General features: G+C 46.5%; 1 protein-coding gene across 1 annotated transcript in view; it reads left to right on the top strand.

Moving 5' to 3' along the window:
• The window catches only part of LOC128969874 (ubiquitin-conjugating enzyme E2 E1-like), a 74,998-nt gene that overhangs the window by 23,066 nt on the left and 37,569 nt on the right, over positions 1-14,363 (top strand). The window lies entirely within an intron of this gene.

Consider the following 14,363-nt stretch of genomic DNA (forward strand, 5'->3'; position numbering starts at 1 on the left):
AATAGAAGTGGTTGGAGGGTTTATCTCCAGTTCATCTCTGCAACCAGAGAACATGATTTCTAGAACGGCTCATCTGAGAACTGACAAATCAGCTTTGGCTCTCTGGGAGGCTCTAATCAATTAAAAATATTTCTTACCTCCACTGTAAGGAAGCTTCTGTAGCAGTGCAGAAATTAACTGAGCACCCAGTTGGCTGAGTCAGGAAGAAAGCAGAGAGCCTGCAGAACTGCAGTTCTCTCTTCAGCTGCAGCCCAAGTATCACACTGGTTTTGAGAGATGCCAAGCAGGGGCAATGGATGGAACAGACAATGCAAGGCATAATTGTGGATGTGATCTTACTTTCTACTAAAGGCCAGATGCTGCTGCAGCTTCAATCTTGGTCACAAGGTGAGGTTTCACTTCAGTCCCAAAATACCACATCTCCTTTGTAGTGAAGCAGGCTGAAGAATAGAGAAAGCTGTGCCCTGTTCAGAGCAGTCACTTCAACGAATAAAACTCCTTATGGCCTGCCAAGGAAGTTACCTTGTATTTCTCCAGTGCCTCAATGACCCCTCAACATTTTTTAGAAATACCTTTGAGATTTTCTGTTCCTACTAACTATCTTCCTTTCATCCTTAATGGCTTCAGACAGTCCAGCCCTTAGCTTTAACAAAGAAAAGCTCCCTCTTGCCCTCCCTCTTTCTTTGGGGTATTGAATGAGCTGTACAGCTCTGCACAGATAGATGTCTGGGGGTGGGGAGGCTTATTTACCTGTGGGTGTACATTTGTACATATAGATGCATGTTAAACCCAGCTGGCAGCCAGGCACCAGTGGTGTTCCTCAGAGCTCAGTGTTGGGACCACTTCTGTTTAACATCTCTACTGATGACCTTGATGAAGACACAGAGTGTGTCAGCAGTGAGCTCACAGATGACAAGTCAGGTGTCAGTGTTGATCTGCACCAAGGCAGGGAGGCTCTGCAGAGGGACTTGGATAGATTGGATCCATGGCCAACATTAACAGGAGGAGCTGCAACAAGGCCAAGGGCCAGGTCCTGCACTTGGGTCACAACAACCCCAAGCAACACTCCAGGCTTGGGGCAGTGTGGCTGGAAAGCTGCTGGCAGAAAGGGACCTGGGGGTGCTGATGGCCAAGCAGCTGAAGAGGAGCCAGCAGTGTGCCCAGGTGGCCAAGAAAGCCAAAGGCATCCTGGCTGGGATCAGCAATGCTGTGTCCAGCAGGAGCAGGGAGGGGATTGTCCCCTGGGACTCAGCTCTGGGGAGGCCACAGCTGGAGTGTTGTGTCCAGTTTTGGGCAGCTGAATGCAAGAGAGATGGGGAGGTGCTGGAGCCAGGGCAGAGGAGGGCAAGGAAGCTGTGAAGGGCCTGGAGAAGAAATCTGATGAAGAGCAACTGAAGGAGCTGGGGCTGGGTAGTGTGAAACAGAGGAGGCTGAGGAGAGACCTCATTGCTGCCTACAACTCCCTGAAAGGAGGTTGTGGAGAGGCTGCTGCTGGTCTCTTCTCCCAGGGAATTAGTGACAGAACAAGAGGGAATGGCCTTAAGCTGTGACTGGGTAGGTTTGGATTGGACATTAGGCAACATTTTTTCCTGGCAAGAGTGGTGAGGGATTGGAATGTGCTGCCCAGGGAGGTGGTGGAGTCCCCAAGCCTGGATGTGTTTCAAGGTGGTTTGGCTGTGGTGCTTGGGGCTCTGGTTTAGGGGTGAGCCTTGTAGAGTAGGGCTTTGGGTTGGACTTGGTGATGCTGAGGTTCTTTTCCAACCTGAATATTTCTGTGCTATATAGATATATATAGGTATAGATAGATAGATAGATACAGATATATAGATATATAGAGATATGTATATAAGTGTGTGTGTGCATATGAATAGGGATTTCACAGCCAGATCTGACAGAAAAAAATTTCAGCTCAGTTTCTGTCCTCAGTGCACCTAAGGAATCAGTGACTTTCTTGTGCAAATTTTTGATCTGAGATTCTTGGAAGTTTTACCCTTCATGACAAACTAACTCTACATCTTTCTGTACACTGTAGTCACTGAAGGAAGAACAGCAATTTCCTCCTCCTGCATCCTGTCCCTGGGGAGCAGGCAGCCTTGCCCCCTGGAGAAGCCAGAGCAGGTTCTTTCACGCAGGTGTTTACAGAGCAATGAATGCTCTGAAAAGAACTCTGCCCCCAGGAATTGTCACTGCAGCAGTGTCTGCATTTTCTTCAAGAATATTCTTTATTAATACCTTCTCCTCTCCTGTTTGACTGCATTCAGTCTATTACTGTGTCAATTCAATTTAGCTGTGGCTGATACATGGATGTATGGATGTATCTATCATTATCCTACTACTCTGCTTGCTTTAGCTTCCACTTTGTGTGATTTATAAAATCTCTTAATCCCAACTCTACAATTAATCTTGATAGGGGCCTTAATCTCAGCTGACTGAAAGGTTCACAGGACCGGAAAGCTGCAGTATGCTAAATCACCTCTAAAGCAAAACGGAAATCAGAGAAAACTCCTTTTCCTCCTTGTAAATCTTCGACGTCTGTCGGCTGACTGAATTTTTTTTCTCAGTACTTGAAAGCTTAGCTGTTTAAAATCACATGCCTGACTACAAGGAGAGGCTTTTTCCTTTGTAATGCACAGGGTCTATAGAGTCTGGTGGTAATGGCACTACCAAGCATCTCTTCTGGTTTGGTGGTGGGGTTTGGGTGGTTTTTTGTTTGTTTGATTTAGTTTGGTTTTGGTAACTGTCCTATAATGCACTAAATACCATTCTCCTGTGGAATCCTTCTCCTGTGGTACAAAATTTCTATCTCCTTAGTTCAGCCTCATGAACAAGGGGCAGTTCTTTCTGTTCTTGGCTTCTACTCTACTTTCTCAAACTTACTTTGTATAGTGTTTGGCTTTCAGGGACACTTTTATCTGTAGTGTGATAGAAAAACAAGAGCAGATGAGAAAAAAGAAACATTTCTTGATATTTCTAGCCTAAATTGTTAAAATGGACCTTACAAGGCAGGCCCACACTTCAACTTGCATAGCTCACCATTAACACAACATACATTTGAAGCTTGCAAACTCAGAATAACCTTAAGTACAGCCTATTTCATCATTGCTCTTTAGAATATCTGTGACCCTAGTGCATGCAGGACTTCAGTTTACCTTGCCCCTGCCCAGATGTTGCCATTGTATGGCCACCCTTCAGATGCAAGGGGCTCCTGTCACTTTTATCCCTCACATTCCTTGCCTCATCATACTCCCCTCATAGTCTCTGTCACATCACATTAGCTGCCAGTGCCACGCTGTGCCGCTCACAGCTTTTCTCAGCTGCCTCCTGCCCTCCCCATCCTCCTCCTCCTGATCATCTGGTGGTCACTCCCGTTGAGCATTCCCACACTGCTGCTCCCCTAGCCCCTTTGCTGTGCCTCCCCACTCCCTTGTTCTTCACCCAGCCAGGCTATTTGCATCTTCTCACTGAGAGCAGCCCATGGATCCTTCATCTGTGACAATAAAAGGAGTTGGCAGGCTTTCCCAGCAAGCCAAGACTTAGGGTGGCTGCAGGCTGAAATCAGATGCATGGGAGTCTTTGAGATGGAGAAATGGACAACCTGCCACCAGCAGACCATTGTCAGAGATCAGCCCAAGTCCTGCTCTCCTCCAAGCAGCTCTTCCCAGGCAGGCAAACTGCAGCGCACAGTTCCCATCCCTGCACCACCTGCACTGAAACTTGGCTGCTTCCACAGGTCCCATATGGTGGCAGTTTTAGGCTGTGCCTAGGAAAGTTTTCCACAGATCTTGAATAGAAAGTGAGAGAATGTAAATAAACTACCATTGGATGGAAGAGGATACTAATGATAAGGTCTAAATAACCCCACTGGTCTGATAACTAACAAAAGGTTAGTTGTGGAAACTAACTCTTGCTCTTTTTGCTACTGGCTGGCTGCTTGCTGACCTTGGCTCTCTTTCTTTGTTGTGGTTAAGTACTAACAAACCACTCTCTGCTCTTCTCTCTTTCTATTTTACCTTGTGTAGGGTGGGGGAAGGGAGGAGGGCGGGGGAAGCTGTTGGTAACCTCCTGGTTTTGTCCAGGGGGTGCTTGTGTTGTTTGTAAATATCTGTAAATGTTGGATATTTAGTACATATTCATTGCATTCCATATTTTTAAATTGTAGTTTTGCTTGTAAGTAGAGCTTCATTTGCTTCCATCTGAGCTGGTCTGGCAATTTTATTTTGGGGGTAATTTCAACCCACCACACACAGCTTCAGCAAACACTGAACCTATAGACTAACATGCAGTGGTAGAGGGCTTGGACCAGCTCCTTGAGAAACTTCTTGTCTCTCAAAATGGCAGAATCAGAAAGACATCATGTGGACAACAGAGATGCAGGCAGACATAGGTCAGGTTGAGGAAAGAATCAATAACTACATTTTATTGTGAATCAATGCAAAAGTCATTTTTTTCTAGGAAAACCATCATGTAAATCTCTTTTTCCTTTGAATTCAGTCATTTGGTAATTCTTCCAGTAACTGCCAAACTGAATTGCCATTGCTTCTAGTGATCAACCTGCTTTTTCACTCTGCTTTTAATATACTAATTTATGTCAGTAGTTTGTACTGATCTATCTGGTACTGATGAAAATGTCCATATCAAACTAACATTAAGCATCTGAAGAGGAGCCAGCAGTGTGCCCAGGTGGCCAAGAAAGCCAAAGGCATCCTGGCTGGGATCAGCAATGCTGTGTCCAGCAGGAGCAGGGAGGGGATTGTCCCCTGGGACTCAGCTCTGGGGAGGCCACAGCTGGAGTGTTGTGTCCAGTTTTGGGCAGCTGAATGCAAGAGAGATGTGGAGGTGCTGGAGCCAGGGCAGAGGAGGGCAAGGAAGCTGTGAAGGGCCTGGAGAAGAAATCTGATGAAGAGCAACTGAAGGAGCTGGGGCTGGTTAGTGTGAAAAAGAGGAGGCTGAGGAGAGACCTCATTGCTGCCTACAACTCCCTGAAAGGAGGTTGTGGAGAGGCTGCTGCTGGTCTCTTCTCCCAGGGAATTAGTGATAGAACAAGAGGGAATGGCCTCAAGCTGTGACTGGGTAGGCTTAGACTGGACATTAGGCAACATTTTTTCCTGGCAAGAGTGGTCAGGGATTGGAATGTGCTGCCCAGGGAGGTGGTGGAGTCCCCAAGCCTGGATGTGTTTCAAGGTGGTTTGGCTGTGGTGCTTGGGGCTCTGGTTTAGGGGTGAGCCTTGTAGAGTAGGGTTCTGGGTTGGACTTGGTGATCTTGGGGCTCTTTTCCAACCTGAATGTTTCTGTGATTCTGTGATTCTGTACTACCTTCTTGTTTTCCCTCTCTAAAACGTAGGTGGTTGATCATTTCTTCTCTCAGAAGGACATCTCATGGGGAGTAGTTTCTGCCTTACAGGGGTGGTTTGAATGCTGCTGTCAAATGTATTGTCAAAACAGGTTTTCTGATTTTTATTGGATGTTTCAGAAACTATCACACATTTTTTAATGCTGTATAAAATGCACATGTGATCTAAAAATGCAGCATATAGCAGTGTTCTTTCTTGTCCTCTTCTACACCTGCACAGATACATATATACAGATGTGAGAGAAATAATTTTATGTACATTATTACTATGGAATAAGAACAGATGAACTGATTAGGACAGAAAACTATGGGTCTGAAGTCAGTCTGCCTGGAGCTCTCTCCTATAGGGGCCACCTAAATAGAATCATAGAATCACAGATTCACAGAATGGTCCAGGCTGGAAGGGACCTCCAAAACTCATCCAGTCTGACCTCCTCACACTCAGCAGGGACATTCCCAACTATATCAGACTGCCCAGGGCCTCCTTCAGCCTCTCCTTCAATATCTCCAGGGAAGGAGCCTCAACCACCTCCCTGGGCAACCTGTGCCAGTGTTCCACCACCCTCATAGTGATGAACTTGTTCCTGATATCCAATCTCAATCTGCTCTAGTTTGAAGCCATTGCCCCTTGTCATGTCACTGCAGGTGCTTGCAAACAGTCTCTCCCCATCCTTCTTGTAATCAGAACCAGAATCCTTTAGTCTGGAGAAGTCCGTTACCCTAACACTGCCAAATTCACTGCCAAACCATCTCCCTGAGCACCACATTTACACATCTTTCAGATGCCTCAGGGATGATGATTCAGCTACTTCCCTGAGCAAGCTGTTCCAGTTCCTGCTGGATACTGTCAGCACATCCCACCAGCTGGCAGCCCTGTGCCCGGAGCCCCATGGCTGCCACACCTGCCTCTGCCTTGATCTCCTGATGGTACCCAGGTGCTCTTTTCTTACAGAAGCAGAGCAGAAATAGGAAGAAAGTAAAATGCCAGCTACTGCCTGTCACATGGTCATACAGGACTTTGTCTTTTTTCCTGTAGAATCAGTGTTTCTGTGTGCTAGGATTACTCACATTGAGATGAAAAGAGTTGGATTGCATTAATGCAAACATGAAGGACCACTCTGGCAAGCTCAGAGAGGTGTGCACCTAGGACAGCACAGCCTGCAGGCTGTGAGCTACCAAAGAGAGGATTTCTTTTATAAAACTTTAATGGCCACTAAATCTTCACCATTTCACTGTCTATATGTGGCAGTTTAGGCTGGGTGCCCCCTGCCACTGCTACATGAGATACACCTCTGGTGTCCCAGGTGCCCACCCAATAGGGGTGGACACAGGAAACGGCGTATTTCTACCCATAAATCCTGCACCCTATAAAGCCATCTGCAGAGTCATCCTCTTCCTCTTTCTTCCCTCTCTGCTCCCATGGGAGATGTCCTCTCTTATCGGGTAATGCCGGGGGGGGGGGGGGGGGGCAGGTATCTCAGGCCTCTTAGGCCTGACTAGGCCTAGTGCCAGGAGGAGAATGGAGGGGGGGGGGCAGTCTCAGACCTGGCCAGCCTGAGACTTGCCTAGCAGCGGGAGGCGGGGAAGGAAGAGCCCTGAGGGATTGGGTAGACCCTCAGGTGGGAGGAAAGGAGGATTGGGAAGCTTTTGGGAATTCTGTGAGGGGGTTCTGTATGCTTCAGGATGTTCTTTTCCACTATGCTTTGTAGTTTGTAGTTTTCTGTAGCTTCTCCAATTTGCTTTTCCATTTAAACTTTCCATCACTCTCCAATCCGTTTGCGTGTGTCATTCTTTTGTCCCTTTCGGGGGCAAGAGATGTTCTGGCTGGCCTCAAACCAGCACACTATAAAAGGGCTTCATTGCTGATTTTCCATATGGAGTTACTGATTGAAACAAAGGTTATGCTGATTAATGAAAATAATTTCAAAAGACTCCTATTGCCTTTATCAGACAAAGCTTCTGCTGCTCTGTACCTTACAGTATTGTTTGTATTCTGAGCATCCCTCATCTGAACAGTAAATCCATTTCCCTTCTTCTCTCCTACTCTTCCTTTATATTCAGAAACCCTTGTACCGTTCAGAATAATTTTTATTTGCTCTCTCAGGTACATCAACGATTATCAAGGTCCCTTTTTCACTTTTTCTGCTATTCAATCCATGTGCAAAATGAGTACATTTCTATAGCCCAGATGTTCAGTACTACTGTGCTAATTCAATTCCTTTCCCTGCAACAGTCTGTTCAGAGAAGCTGTGTCAGTAGTTACTCAGCTTCATAATTGTCATTAATATAATGAATAATTACTTACATTGCATAGTGCTGCATTATTAGGAATATAAAAGGTTAACTTTATATAGAGGGGATCTGCTGGAGAGCAGCCCTGTGGAGAAGGACCTGGGAGTGCTGGTGGACAACAAGTTCTGCATGGGACAGCAATGTGCCCTGGTGGCCAAGAAGGCCAAAGGGGTCCTGGGGTGCATTGAGAGGAGTGTGTCCAGCAGATCCAGGGAGGTTCTCCTCCCTCTCTACTCTGCCCTGCTGAGACCTCACCTGGAATATTGCATCCAGTTCTGGGCTCCCCAGTTCAGGAGGGACAGGGATCTGGTGCAGAGAGTCCAAGGGAGGGCTGTGAGGATGCTGAAGGGACTGGAGCCCTGCCTGGGGAGGAGAGGCTGAGAGCCCTGGGGCTGTTCAGTCTGGAGAGGAGAAGACTGAGAGGGGATTTAATAAATGTTTATCAATATCTGAGGGCTGGGGGTCAAGAGGGAGGGGACAGGCTCTGCTCAGTTACAGCCTGGGATAGGACAAAGGGCAATGGATAGAAACTCCAGCACAGGAGGTTCCACCTCAATGTGAGGAGGAACTTCTTCACTGTGAGGGTCCCAGAGCACTGGAACAGGCTGCCCAGAGAGGTTGTGGAGTCTCCTTCTCTGGAGACTTTCCAGCCCCATCTGGATGCATTCCTGTATGACCTGGGCTGGATTCTCTGGTCCTGCTCTGGCAGGGGGTTTGGACTCTAAGACCTCCAGAGGTCCCTTCCAATCCCTAACATCCTATGATATGCTGACCCTGTGATCAGTTTTGGCTTCCTATGTCTCACATGCTGTGTTTTGCCAGAGAAACTCAGAGCAGTTTGCATATCAGGATTTGCTGCAGGTCAAGTTAAAGTAATAGCAATTCATTATTTCCTGCTCATGCAGATTACCTGGATTTTCCTTCTACTAAAATATAACTACCAAATAAAATTAGATTGAGCAATTTTTTTTTTAAGAACTGTCTGGAATTCATTTGTTGGTATATATTTAAATAACGCTCTTTAACAGTGAGCGTTATGGGGGCACTCATGCACTTTGTGTAATAATCCATTAAGCAAATCCTGCCTGACAAACCTGGTGGCCTTCTATGACAAGGTCACAACATTAATACATGAAGGCCAAGCAGCTGACATCATTTACCTGGACCTGAGCAGAGCCTTTGACACTGTCCCACACGACATCCTGGTCTCCAAGCTGGTGCAGTCTGGGATGGATGGATGGAGCATTCAGTGGATAAAGAACTGGCTTCAGACTGAACCCCAAGAGTGACTGTCAATTGCTCCATGGCTAAGTGAAGGCCAGTGACAAGTGGAGTCCTTCAGGGATCAGTCCTGGGACCAGGCTTGATTAATGTCTTGACTGGTGACATGGACAGTGGCATTGAGGCACCCTCAGCACCAAGCTGTGTGGTGCAGCTGACAGCTGGAGGGAAGGGATCCATCCAGAGGGAACTGGACAGGCTGCAGAGCTGGGCACAAGCCAAATTCATGAGGTTCAAAAAGACCAAATGCAAGGTCCTGCAGCTGGGTCAGGGCAATCCCAGGCACTGATATAGGCTGGGAAGGGACTGGCTGGAGAGCAGCCCTGAGGAAAAGGCCTTGGGGGTGCTGGGAGATGAGAAGCTCAACAGGAGCCAGCAGTGAGCACTTACAGCCCAGAGAGCCAAGCAGAGCCTGGGCTGCAGCAAGAGAAGTGTGGCCAGCAGGGCCAGGGAGGGGATTCTCCCCCTCTGCTCCACTCTGCTCAGACCACACCTGGAGCTCTGTGTCCAGTTCTGGAGCCTCTATTACAAGAAGGATCTGGAGGTGCTGGAAGGTGTCTAGAGAAGGGCCATGAGGATGAGCAGAGGGCTGGAGCTGCTCTGCTCTGGAGACAGACTGAGAGAGTTGGGGCTGTTCAGTCTGGAGAAGAGAAGGCTCCCAGGAGACCTTCTGGTGGCCTTCCAGTATCTGCAGGGGGCTCCAAGAAAGCTGGGGAGGGACTTTTGAGGGTGTCAGGGAGTGATAGGACTGGGAGGAATGGAGCAAAACTAGAAATGGGGAGATTCAGATTGGATGTTAGGAAGAAATTCTTCCCCATGAGGGTGGTGAGACACTGGCAGAGGTTGCCCAGGGAGGTGGTGGGAGCCTCATGCCTGAAGGTTTTTGCAGCCAGGCTGGATGTGGCTGTGAGCAACCTGCTGTAGTGTGAGGTGTCCCTGCCCATGGCAGGGGGTTGGAACTGGATGATCCTTGAGCCCTGACAATTCTATGATTCTAAGTATCTCAACAATTGTTCATGTGCATGCTGCAAATTTTCCGTGGAGCAGAGGCTGGGTGCTGTGCACAGCTGAAGTGCCCTCTGTAAGAATTGTTAGGTTATTGTATGACCATTCTGGCACTCTGCACTACAGACATTTTTCCCTTAGGTTGTTCTGGAGTATTTTTCTAACATGAAAACTGTAGGCACAGTCTTGTTTTTATTATTCTCTCTATTCTAGCAGACAAATCTATTGCTCATAAAGGCTGACAAACTGAGATGGGAGCTACTTACTCCCTCCTGAGCTCCATGAACATCATCATAAGTGGCATTATATTTTTAATATATATATATAACCTTTTCTGTATGCAGTACAGCTTCTTGGCACTTCAGGGTAGTGCTACTGCAGTTTTATTAAAACAGAACTCCTGGGGAATATTTGAGGAGAATGGAAGTTTCATCTCAGGCAGGCAGGCAGGATTGAACCCTTACAAGAAATGAAGGAGTTTGAAAGAAACTTTCCACAAAGGGAGGAATGAGAGTGCTGGGATCTCAGCCCTGCTTTGACTGTTGGATGAGCAAAAGAGAGTTGGTTTTGTTTACCCTCCTCTTGACCCCAGGAATCTTTCATCTCTCCCTGCACAGTCACCAGGCTTCAGTGGGAGGAATGAGGAATAGGAGGTAAGGGTTTGAACCCAAGCAGGCTGAAGAAAAGAATTTCTCAGTGCACACTGTAACTCCTCCCGTGCCAATATGGAAAACTGAAGCACCATTTCTTCCTCCAGATAGATGTTTGAAGAGTGCTGTGGAGTCAAAGAGATGGCTCTGGCCAACCTGATGTAGTGTGAGGTGTCCCTGCCCATGGCAGGGGGGTTGGAACTGGATGATCCTTGTGGTCCCTTCCAACCCTGACTGATTCTATGATTCTATGATGTGCTATGGAACCAGCCCTTGCAAGTCACACACGTGCATGCCAACACCTCAGTGGCTGCTTGGGCCTAGATCTAACATAGGAACGTTTGGTGTGAGACAGGGAGAGTGAGATCCAGGAGTGATCTTGCCTACAACCAGTTGACTCCCATCCCTCAGCTGAAATCCATCAGTTTTCAGTCCTTAAACTAACAACAGAAGGAGAAACTTCTTTCCAGGGAGGGTGACAGAGCCCTGGAGCAGGCTGCCCAGGGAGTTGTTGGAGTCTCCTCTGGCCAGATTCAAACCCCACCAGGCTGCATTCCTGTGCAGACTCCCCTGGGTGATGCTGCTCTGGAGGTGGGGGTGGGGGGTGGACCTGATGATCTCTGGAGGTCCCTTCCAATCTCTGCTGTGATTCTGTGAACTCAGTGAGCAGCCAGCCACAACTTTACGTTTACTACTTTTCTCTCTAAGCATTTTTCCTCTCCCTTTCAAAGAGATAACTTAATTTTCTTCTTAGAGACTATATAAAGGGTCCTTTTGTTTGTTTAATTCTGTTTGACAATATTTAGAAGGGTTTGACATTCAGCAGAAGATAAACAGATTAATTTGTTATTGTTTACTTCCAAGACTGATTGAATATGAATTCCTTATCATTGCTATTCAAAAGCTTGCTTCTATTACTCTTACAGCTTTCAGAAGGTACTTCCATTTCTCCTTATTTCCTGTCCCTCTCATTCTTCTGACCTGCACTTTTATTCAATTAAAATATGATACCATCTTAAAGCTGCAGGATCAAAGAGAGTACATCCATAGAGGATGCTTATCATTCATAAAAAAAAAATATTCCTCATTACAGGTTGGAATTAAAATGTAAACAGAATTTTCATAGAATCATAGAATTGTCAGGCTTGGGAGGGACCTCAAAGATCATCCAGTTCCAACCCCCCTGCTGTGGCCAGGGACACCTCACACTAAAGGTGGCTCACAGCCACATCCAGCCTGGCTGCAAAAAACCTCCAGGGATGAGGCTTCCACAACCTCCCTGGGAAACCTGTTCCAGTGTCTCACCACCCTCATGGGGAAGAATTTCTTCCTAACATCCAATCTGAATCTACCTATTTCTAGCTTTGCTTCATTCCTCCCCAGTCCTATCACTCCCTGACACCCTCAAAAGTCCCTTCCCAGCTTTCTTGTAGCCCTCTTCAGATACTGGAAGGCCACAATAATCCTCACATTTTTTATCATGGAAGCACAGGAAAGCATTTCTGCTCAGGAAAAAAAAGAATTAAGCAAAAACTTTATTCCAACTGTGTCCTGAGCAGTAAGCATACAGTGCTTAACATGAAACATGTTTGCCTGAGTCATGGGACACCATGGCTGGAGGGGTTACATGATTCACTTTACATCAAGTAAAGGAATAGTGGGAGTTACGCTGTCTGGAGACTTAATGAGCACTGCCTTCAAATTCAGAAGGTGCTCCTCCACACCAGCTCCCCAGATGGACACTTCTGATATGCAGTTTGTGTAAGGTGGTTTACAGTGTTGGGTATGGTTGGACTAGACGATCTTAAAGGTCTTTATCCACCTAAACAATTCTATAATTTTTGGTGATGGATTACCACTTCTGTGTATTTCATAGAATCATAGAATCAACAAGGTTGGAAAAGACCTCAGAGATCATCAAGTCCAACCTCTCACACAGCACCTCATGACTAACTAAACCATGGCTCCAATCCTTTTTTTAACACCTCCAGGGACGGTGACTCCACCACCTCCCTGGGCAGCACATTCCAATGGCCAAGTTCTCTTTCTGGGAAGAACTTTCTCCTCACTTCGAGCCTAAACCTCCCCTGGCACAGCTTGAGACTGTGTCCTCTTGTTCTGGTGCTGGTTGCCTGGGAGAAGAGACCAACCCCCACCTGACTACAACCTCCCCTCAGGTAGTTGTAGACAGCAATGAGGTCTCCCCTGAGCCTCCTCTTCTCCAGGCTAAATACCCTCAGCTCCCTCAGCCTCTCCTCACAGGGCTGTGCTCCAGACCCCTCCCCAGCCTTGTTGCCCTTCTCTGGACATGTTCAAGTGTCTCAATTTCCTTCTTCAATTGAGGAGCCCAGAACTGGACACAGCACTCAAGGTGTTGCCTAACCAGTGCTGAGCACAGGGCAGGATGACTTCCCTGCTCCTGCTGGCCACACTATTGCTGATGCAGGCCAGGTTGCCATTGGCCTTCTTGGCCACCTGGGCACACTGCTGGCTCATGTTCTTATTTGTAATCTTACTTGTTCTAAGTCACTTCACTTTGTAGACGAATATTGATTTGTATCACCAAATACTCTTTGCTTGATCTTGCAGAAGACTTATTTCACTCCAAATGCTTAATGTGTTTGGATTCCTAATGGGGGTGGGGGGAGGGGGAAAGTAGATATCTGTCTATAGTGTTTGGATGGATTGAGCTCATTGTGCCAGAAGCATTTTAAATTCTCATATGTAAGTTCCAGAAGTGAAGCACTTAGACAGAAACACAATAAGCAAAACCACAACTGGGGAAAGGGGGAAGAAATAAAAGACCATTACAAATATGTAAGGTATGGAATAGAAAAACTATCAAATTATCTTATTAATTGGCAATGCCTTAGACATAATGTGTTTTAAAACTGACAAACTTGCTTTCATGTTAAAGAACTCACTGGTGCATGACAGTGGGCTCCAAAAGTACTTTCCTAGATTTATGTGAAAAAGTAGTTAGGAGAAAAAGTATTTCACGGTGAATGTAATACCAGTAATATACCACATTTCTTTACATTGTTCTGTCAAAGCTGCTTGATTTAATCCCAAAGGGCAGGATTTCTCAGTGTTAGAGAATGATCCTTAAAATCAAAATGAACTCAGGAAAAAAAAAGTGTTCATAAAAACAATTCTACAGATTCAACTTAAAATATAGGAATAAAAGCATTTTATCTGAGCAGCCTTTCTCAAAGATATTTGACTTGACATTTTCCAGGAGTTAGTGATGTGATGCCTCCTCATTTTTTTCCAGCTTAAATCTATTGGGTCAAACAGTGAACAGATGAAGGCAGTGGAAGAATCTCTCTTCTTCTGCCTCACTTCAAACTACAAAGTAGCTGTGGGCCTGAGTTACAAACCTTGTCCAGAACAGGGGCTAGAGTAGCATTTTGCCCATTGGAATGTGCTGCCCAGGGAGGAGGTGGGGTCAGCATCCCTGGAGGTGCTTAAGAACAGCCTGGATGAAGCACTTAGTGCCATGGTCTGGTTGATTAGATAGGATTGGGTGCATGGATGGACTTGATGATCTTGGAGGTCTCTTCCAACCTGGATGATTCTGTGATTTTTTTTTGGCCCCATCTTAAACTAGTGAGATGGATGAGGTCAAGGCAAGAGGAAGCTTGGGAAACATGTCCCATTTTCACCTTGCCCAAACCAGTTCTACTGCGGTTCACAGGTGGAAGAGACAGACTTGGCTTGTTCTATTTCCTCCTCAATGTCCCTATTTTGCCCAGTCTTTAACTGACAGTAGCAGAAGAGTGTCC

Source organism: Indicator indicator, chromosome 11 (genome assembly GCF_027791375.1).
Source record: "Indicator indicator isolate 239-I01 chromosome 11, UM_Iind_1.1, whole genome shotgun sequence".
NCBI lineage: Eukaryota > Metazoa > Chordata > Aves > Piciformes > Indicatoridae > Indicator > Indicator indicator.